Source organism: Colletes latitarsis, chromosome 5 (genome assembly GCF_051014445.1).
Source record: "Colletes latitarsis isolate SP2378_abdomen chromosome 5, iyColLati1, whole genome shotgun sequence".
NCBI classification, from domain to species: Eukaryota; Metazoa; Arthropoda; class Insecta; order Hymenoptera; family Colletidae; genus Colletes; species Colletes latitarsis.
The window spans coordinates 34390110-34399771 of NC_135138.1; the positions used below are offsets into that span (position 1 = coordinate 34390110).

Consider the following 9662-nt stretch of genomic DNA (forward strand, 5'->3'; position numbering starts at 1 on the left):
GTCGAGGACAATTAAACCCCTAATTTTCTGGATGTCGTGCGCACAAGGTATTACGTTGATCCAAGTGCGACTGCCTAGTTACTGACGTACACGCCGCAACCTTGGTGGCGGACGACCACGCCGCTGGGAAGTGACAGTAGCTAATTAATTAGTATCAAATGTAACTCCCTCCGCAACAGTATTCTATCCGCCGTGCCACTAGTTACAATGCACGGCATTTGATACAGTCAGTGATTAAGCGCGGAGATGGAAAATCCTAACCGGTTCGCAGTTGGCATTCATGCGAGCCCGATTCGCGATATATTATTAATCGTGTTTTCGGATACTTTCCTACCGGGGATTTCTCACTGTTTACACGGAGTAAATACCCTGTAATACAAAGCCAGGGACAACTTGGCTCTTTACGAAATTGGAAAATTTTAAATCGTTCTAAAAAAATTATTGTTAGTTGCTGGGATCAATTACAATCATTTTTGGTCAATAGACACACCCCCGAAATTCTACTCAGTTTCGAGAAAAAAATTCATTACTGGAAATATAATGTCTGACCAGAAATAGGTATTCTACTGAAATTTTTCGTCGAAAAAAAAAATTTTAAATCGTTCCAAAAAAATATTTTCGGTTGCGGGGGTGGATTTCAATCATTTTTGGTCAATAGACACACCACCGAAATCCTACTCAGTTTCGAGAAAAAAAATTCTTCACCGATCTGACCAGAAATGATCTACTGAAATGTCATGCGTATGTTTAAAACGTCATAACTTTTGAAGGGATTGGAGGATTTTAATGTTTAAAAAAGCAAACTACGCGTATTTTGATGGAGAATGTGAGGAAATTCCAAAAATATTCGAAAAGTAGTTCCTTAACACCGTAAAATTAGAAAAACCCCATAGAAATGGTCCAATTTTCAAACGGCCATAACTCCTACAATAGTGAATGGATCGCATTGAAATTTAGTATGGAAGTAGAGCTCATGGGTACCTACAAAAAAAGTATTAAACAACTTTTCTCTAGCGCGTCAAACAAATTTATTAAACATGAAAAACGAATTTCTAAGAGAAATCGACAGAGGGTAGGTGCCTAAATTTTTCGGTGAAAACAAAATATTTCAAATCGCTCTGGAAAAATTATTTTCAGTTGCGGGGGTCAATTACAATAATTTTTGGTCAATAGACATACTCCCAAAATCCTACCCACTTTCGTGAAAAAAATTCAATAAGTGGACAAATTTTTCGACGAAATTAAAAAATTTCAAATCGATCTAAAAAAATTATTTCTAGGTTCTGGGGTCAATTACAATCATTTTTGGTCATTAGACATGCCCTCTAAATCCTACCCACTTTCGAGAAAAAAATTCGAGAAAGTGGAGAAATTTTTCGACGAAAAAAAATTTTTTCAAATCATTCTGGAAAAATTATTTTCGCTCGCACAGATCAATTACAATCATTTTTGGTCAATACACATACCCCCGAAATCCTACACACTTTCGGGGAAAAAATTCTTTACTGAAAATATAATGTCTGACCAGAAATAGTCGTTTGAAAATGCAAATAATGCGTATTCATAGGGCTAAAATCTCCCATTAAAATTTTTTCTACATTTGGTCCAACACTCTGTATATCTGCAGCTAATGATCCATTCTAGTTACAAACAATGAAATATAAATATTTATCATTTTACTGTTCGTTGTTAAAATTCGATGGTTTTCCAGAGTTTGCATACTCGTATAAATATTTGAAAAGCATTTGATTTAGCAATATTTGACTTTGTTTAATATAAATCGAATGATTCGTGTATTTGCAATATGGAAACAACTGGATGTTGTAACGATTATTCAGAATTAATTCGATACGTTTATACTACAAATTTTCTTGCAAATAAAAATACAGAATAAAGCTTTCACTTTAAAGAATTAAAAATAAAGTAGTATGTGTTCGATCAGAAGTTACACGCGAATGAAACTCAGAGGGTTGGATGTTCTACGGTTATCGTTGCGTTTGGCGTGAAACTGGCCAAGCGAAACGTCTTAATTGCTCGCGACGCGAGTCTCCGAGCGCAGGTCGGTTTTCTTAATTCGAAAGAATGCCAGGCGCTATTTGTGCACACGGAATGTTGACCCGTGACACGCAACACGCGCAAATTTAAGACACGACGCTATAATTAGTTTAGCCGTGAGAATAAGAGGTTTCGGACTGCCGGTTAAACAGGCTATTAGCAGCAGCTGTTACGTGACATCGTCGCCGTCTTGGACACTATTTGATGTCGCGGCTTTTACGTGTTCGTCCTCTTCCCCCGTCCCGCCTATTTTCCACCTTGTTGCAACCTCTCGATACCGGTTTCTTCGCTCGTGTTCAATTTTCCTTCGCACCGAATGCCTCCCTTGAGAGGACCAGTTTGACTAACTTAGCATGAAATTATCCAACGACTTTGAACCACGTTCAGCATACTCCCCTCTCACCTTTGTTCCGAATCGTAACAGTAGCAGTTTCACACTCGATAGTTGAACTATCCGTTCGGTCAAACGTTTAACAGGGCACGGGCATATCGTAGCGGTTGCTTGTCCGATGCAAGGCGTTGCAGTTGCAGCTACAATTCCCGCGTGCATCAGGAAGGAGCAGCCAGAGAGACGGAGACGTGTCCGTCTGTCTGTGTACGTATGACCCCCGTGGCTATCGCGTGCAGTAATAGCGGCGAATATGGTGTACCAGTCAAACGCACACCGTATTGATTTTAATACCACGCCAGGAAGGCACAGGGGACTAGGAAATGCGAAGAACAGGCGAAAATAACGCTGGCTAGTTGCGCTCGCCAGACGCACGGTGCTTTCACTTCATTGTTAATATTTAGAACGCACGTCGTTAACTTAAGCACGCGGGAGGTTTAATTTAAACTATTTTTTTAGAAGTAACGAACACAAATCGGAGAAATTATTTCTTAAAATCTAAGCAGCCCTTGGTAAATAAAATATAGAATATTAAACATTCATAATAAAAAAGGAACCTCTCAAAATGTGTTTCACCGTGAAAAAAGAAATTTGTTTCCATCACAGATAGAACCATCGATGTTCCCGACAATATCCTACGTGAAAGTAAAATATGATCCCCGAAAGAAAAGTTTGCTTATTAGAATATTCGACCGTTCCGAACGAGCAAGGGATTCCTTCGATATTTTTTCCTGTCATCAAAGTCAAGTTAGGTGCAGGGGGAGCACCGTGCACGCGAGAGCAGAGTCTACCGTCGGTCATTTTGCGTTCGCGTTGCATCCATCGAGAAGGGTGCTCGAGGGGGTGAGAACCGGCGACAGGAGGACGCTACAAAGGCGCGCCGAAGGATGCCGATATATTCCCGAACGGGGTAGGAGGGGGATGACGCTTTTACAACATCCATAAACGCCTCGTGTCGGCGAGACTGCGAGAAGGCACCTGTGGCTGATGCACGACGCGACGTTGGCCGCAAAGTCTGTCGCTTTGCGTACGCCAACGGCGCGTTAAGGATCTATGGAAATTTCTTGGCTCGTACGGCTCGGCCATTGGCCCCCAAGTAACGGAGAAAATTGTTCTGTATTCGAAACATCGCGTTAAAGATACGAGCGGCGTGTTAACTCGATACGCCTGTGGTCTACAGAAAACGAGCTCGATTTTCAGTGGCCACTGCTGAGAGAACTCGGTTAACGATGCTGTTCTTAAAATTTCCAGCGTATAATTGCACCCTTAAACGCCATGTCTGAAACCTATTCAAAGGAAGACAAAGCCCTCTTCTCAGATTAGAGTTCATTCGCTTAGTTTTTGAAGGCAACATCCAATTCACTCAAAACAATCATCAAAGACAGAGCCAACAATAGTTTCGAAGTAAACTGCGTAATTATTGCACATAGAACCTCGTCGTTATATCGAGAAAATCCTCCGAGATGTCTTTTGAATAAATCGTCTGCCTCGTAAATGGATTTAATTGCTCGTTGTACTCAAGAATTCGGAGTAGAAGTACGTGTGTTCGAAATTTCGACGAGTTTCAACTACTTGGACTTTGCAGCGTATTAGCATACGGCGTGCAGGTATTAAGCATCCCCACTCGACTCGCATTAATATTCCGCAGAATCGTTTACTTCCTACTTTCGCGATAAAATCTACCCCCCCACGTGCCTTCTCCGAGGATATTTTGAGAAAATTTGTAAAGCAAACAGCGATCGATGTTTTTTTTTCGGAAATTACCAAATTGCTCTTATCAAATCGTTTCTGAATGTGGGCTAACGAGTAGCAAGAAGTACGTTGGAGGGGTGGCACGTCGCGGTCGGGATTAATCCGATTTGCTGCGGGTGAGGGAAAGTTGAAGTTCGAGAATTTAATGAGAATTAATCGAGTCCGGAGTATTAGACGATTGATGGAGACTCGGAGAGACAATATGGACGGCTGTTGAGCGCTTTAACTTCTAATGTTCCAGGTTGAGGGCGTGAACGATGGTTGAAACGCAATTTCTGACGCCGTGGAAATTTATAGCGGGACGCGAAGAATTCGCTAATAGGGATTTAGCCTGAATGCTTCGAGTCGTGTCCGGAATATAATTAACGGTGGAAACTCGAGTTAGACGCGGAGGAGGTGAGAAGGGGGAGGGGGTCACTACGCGTTTGTAACAGCTCATTGGGTATGCGGACTGTTTTGTCCCATTTTCCGACCTACCTGCTACGATTTAGTAGGACATTTTTTCCCGACGTTAATTTGTGTTTTAGTTCCCGTCGGGAACAACAGCGAAGCGACGACAGTGGAAATATTTTTGTAGGGGAGAAATGCTTGGACAAAACGCAATTACTTGGCCGACTCTTTTTGATTCGTACGGTTTAATCGCTTCGCCGTACAATTACGCGCAGTTTCCGCCCAGTATTTTCGTATAAAATATAAACGCTTTTGTCCGCGAAACGCAGGCAACCGGGCGCTTGACGAAGTATTGTTATAATCAAGCGAATCAATTTCAATGACCGTTCGTTTAGGCATTGTACGGTCCGCGAATAGTCGAAGGACAGCCAAAGGCCTCGAAAACAGTCTTTTGCTCTTTAAACAGCTTTCTCGTAGCTGAAAGTATTTGGTACGCGTTTTTCTTTAGAGCTTCGAGAGTTTGAAAAGCGTAGTTATTACAAGTGGGAACATTTCGTGAAATATTTCAAGATCTTGCAAAGACGTATATTTTATTAAAGGCGTTCGAACGCGGTACATTGTAAAAACTTCCTTCGTAGCAGAATCGACACGGTGGAAGAACGTAAAGTGCTTAAAATTGTGGTCGAGTACCTTCTTTATTAAAATTGGTACACTCGTAAAAAATGTGAAATATCTCGCGAAATATTGTGCTCTAATAGTTCTTCATGCATGTAAAAAAAAATTATTAAAATTATATTTCCATTCTTTGGGGGTGCATAGTTGAATTTATGAAAATTAGACGTTGTCGTATCGTTCAGCTTTTCATTGTACTTTTTCATAGCTCTTATCAAATTCTAAATACGGTTCGTTCTAATTACGCAACTCTGTATGATTCTAGCTTTCGTTGCTTTCGTTTTTGAGAAACTGTACGTGAAAGAAGCTTTGGTAAACGGTTTAATAATCGCGTCAGACGATTTCGCGGATATCTGGGGTCGATGGAAAGTAATTAGAAATAATTTCGCAGAATTATTTGCGAAAGGAATGAAACGGCAAACGAATGGTATCGATAAACTTCGAACGTAATTGATTGTAGCGATGACGCTTAATGTTTCCAACTACATTCTACTCGATATTAAAATTGATCGTGGCATTGAACCGTGTGCCTCCCCCGTCTGTTCATGGCACAGTGTTCCACGTGATTGGGAAGCTTGATCAAATAACGTTCCGAACATTTTCCGTACATGTCCGAACAATGGTGCAGTTTAACTGGCAGCGTATGAATCCAACCGAACTCGGCACGTCGCGATGAGTACGCGATAAAACCAATGTCGACAACGTGTTTACAGTTTTATGGGGTGTTGGCTAAATGCAACGCGGTGTACAGACCTTAATAACTCTCGCGTGATACGGAAATAGAAATACGGCGGAGATTTACTAGTGTGCAAGTATTCCGTTCTCTATAAACGGCGATCGCGCGTGCGAGAAATTTACATCCGTTCGGTTTAATTGAATCGTTTATTGTTCGAAGCATTTGGAAAGTATAGTTATTAGAACGCCGTTTCAATGGAGCTTTTCATAGTGTTTACCGAAGTGGCTAGATGTTCATAGGGTAGCGCCTTATCCAAGTCTCGAACGATGATTCTTAACGTAGAAAAACATGGAGAACAATTAAAATGATTTTAAGTAATATACAGGGTGTTCGGCAACCCCTGGGAAAAATTTTAATGAGGGATTCTAGAGGCCAAAATAAGACGAAAATCAAGAATACCAATTTGTTGATGGAGGCTCTGTTAAAAAGTTATTAACAATTTAATTCAAAAATTTCAAATCGTTCTGGAAAAATTATTTTCGGTTGTGGGGGTCAATTACAATCATTTTTGGTGAATAGACATACCCCTGAAATTCTAACCACTTTTGAGAAAAAAATTCGAGTGCAGAAAGTTTTGAGTGAAAAAAAAGACTTTCGAATCGTCTTGGAAAAATTATTTTTAGTTGCAGGGGTCAATTACAATCATTTTTGGTCATTAGACATACCCCCGAAATCCTACCCAGTTTTGAGAAAAAAATTTCTTGCCGAAAATTTAATGTCTGACCATATCGTTGATATGTTTCACTGAATTTTCATGCGAATCTTTAAAACGTCATAACTTCTGAACGGATTGGACGATTTTAATGTTTAAAAAAGCAAACTACACGTATTTTGATGGAGAATAAGTACAAATTGCAAAAATATTCGAAAAGTTGGTTCTTGACCTCGCAAAATGAGAAAAACCCCATAAAAATGGTCCAATTTTCAAACAGTCGTAATTCCTACAATTGTGAATATATTTCAATGAAATTTTTTTCTTAAGTAGAGCTCATGGGTACCTACGAAAAAGTATTAGACAACTTTTCTATAGGGCGTTAAACAAAATTACTAAAAATAAAAAACTAATTTTTAAGAAAAATCGACAGGTGCCTAAATTTTTCGACAAAAATGAAAAGTTTCAAATCGTTCTAAAAAAATTATGTCCAGGTTCTAGGGTTAAGTACAACCATTTTTGATCATTAGACATACCCTCGAAATCCTACCCACTTTTGAGAAAAAAATTCAAGAAGGTGTGAAATTTTTCGGCGAAAAAAAATTTTTCCAAATCGTTCTGGAAAAATTATTTTCAGCTGTGGGGGTCAATTACAATCATTTTTGGTGATTAGACATACCCCCGAAATCCTACCCACTTTCTAGAAAAAAATTCAGTACGGTTGGAACTTTAAACGTTAATAACTTTTTAACGAAGCCTCCATCAACAAATTGGTATTCTTGATTTTCGTCCTACTTTAACCTCTAGAATCTCCCATTAAAATTTTTCCCAGGGGTGCCTGAACACCCTGTATAAAGCATTATATTTCAAAAAATGAAAGTTGTTATTTTAAAATTTGTTAAAATTGACGTTCGTTTCTTTCCATTAACTCTGGAGCAGCACAATGTTTTTTCAGACAAGCACACTGGAGTTTTTCAGGTTTGTCGCGAGCTCTGTCAACCTCTGAATATGTAAAACAATTCTGTAAATATTCACCGAAATACTTTCAAGCATGCAGTTTAAGGATATGAAATTGAAATATTCAAAAAGGGTTGAAGTGCCTTTTTATTTAGAATTACCTTGCAGTGCAGTGAAAAAAGCAGTGTACAGAAAAATTATATTTATGATATACAGTGAATACTAAAAGACGGTTTCATGAATTTATATTTACAACGTAAAGCTTTCGAGAGGGAAGTGCCACTTACACGAAGTTTTAAACATGTCGATGAACAAAGACGTTAACCAGATTTCTAAAATTGAATTTTTTTCAAGACAGTGTCACGCATGGACAAATTTTATTCCACACTTTCCATGAATTATTCTCCACTTTGTGTGCGACCATCGAGTATTTTTCGTGGTCGTATTTGCCACGAAACTCTCACTGGAAGCGTTAGAGAATAAAATGTCGGAGAACTCTCAGCGTGTCTTTCCGTGTTAAGTCAAAAGGAACGACGCTTTTGGTGTTTTTTTTTTCATTTCTGCTTGATGTTGAAACCGTTCCCGCGACCAAAATGCAACAGAAAAATATATAAATATACCTTACGTTGAGCTTACTCCGTGCTATTAAGTTTAAGCAGCTTCCAGTGCAGCGTCGGAAAGATATTACATTAATAGAGTGTACTAGTCTCCTGCACTTTAATCAACTAAAACTCGAATTTAGATGTACTGTCATTAACGTCTCGTAAGCACGAAAATATTTTCTCACATTCACACATTGAAATATTATTTTTAAGGGCAAATATAATGCAAGTTTCGTGGCGTGTAATCGATTGGAAATATTTTAAAATACATGTTTGGTGTTTTATGATTGCAGGATCTAGTTCGTTTGCGACATCAAGAATTCTTTCTGAAACCCCAGTTCGGACTGTGTGGGTGCTTCGACTGTGTATGTACAAGTCTGGTGATCCATAGGTGAGTTTTTTGATGCAAAATAATTTTTAAAAATATAACATAAATATCTCAAGTACTTCAGACAAATTCTAATCTTTTTCCCAAAGAGGAAGATATATATTCGTTATCTTTTCGATTTAGTAATAAAAAATTTTAGGAATCATTTTTCCCTGATATTAGAGCACATAAATTGGCAATGTCGATGTGTTTTTTATTTGATATCTTTCGAGTAATAATATTTGAATGATTGTATTCGAACATTAGATTCATTAAATAGCCTCGATCGTAGTGTGAGGTCGTCGGAAACTAGGTTAAGGTTAGAGTCGAGAGTTACCGAAGAAAAGCGGAAACTGAAAGTGCGAAAACGTCGTGGTTTTACACCAGCCACTTGGGCATAATCAAGGAGCGGAAAAGTTGAGCGTTGCTGGCTAAAAGTGCTGCTTAAAATTCAAACGCGAGGCATATGTATACGAAGCGAGGAACGTCCACTGATTCGTGAACGATGATCAGGGAAACGACGGAAGAGTTTAGGGACATAAAGGGGAGTTTATGTCCCGGGAACGCGGTTGTGTGCGACAGTAAACGCTTTATTACTGCATCAAAGGGAGCGTTTACGAAAACTGGTCGCGTTCGCGATATTTCGCACATCCTAACGCATTAATATCGTATAAAATATTCCGTTTATGCCTGCCCGTAACTGCAATTTATTTCCATAATACGCAGTCGCGTATTCACACACGATACACAATAGTATTCATTACTGTCCGTGCTCGTGCCGATAAAAATTAAGATTATAATCGCATTTTCATTAGAAAACGTATTTATTTATTCCCACCGTAATATAATATATTACTCGTTTGAAAGTAAGTAGTGTGGAATTAATATTTGAAAAAATGTTAGTTTTATGAAAAGAGGTCCAATCAGAGGGGTTGATATTTCTCTTATCGGTGAACGACGAATCCCTTAATTTTTATGCGACACGGACAGAACTCGATTAAGATATAACAGTTTCATTTAAATATTCGTGCAAGATAAGGAAATACTCCGTATAATTTTTACCTTTTTTTAACACTTATCTAAGAAACACT

General features: G+C 38.8%; 1 long non-coding RNA gene across 1 annotated transcript in view; it reads left to right on the forward strand.

Annotated features, from left to right (window-relative positions):
* LOC143341986 (uncharacterized) overlaps positions 1-8625 on the forward strand; it is an 83792-nt gene extending 75167 nt beyond the window's left edge. The window contains exon 4 of the long non-coding RNA XR_013079710.1: positions 8498-8625. This is a non-coding gene — a long non-coding RNA (uncharacterized LOC143341986). The remainder of the gene's footprint in view (positions 1-8497) is intronic.
* The last annotated feature ends 1037 nt before the right edge of the window (positions 8626-9662 follow it).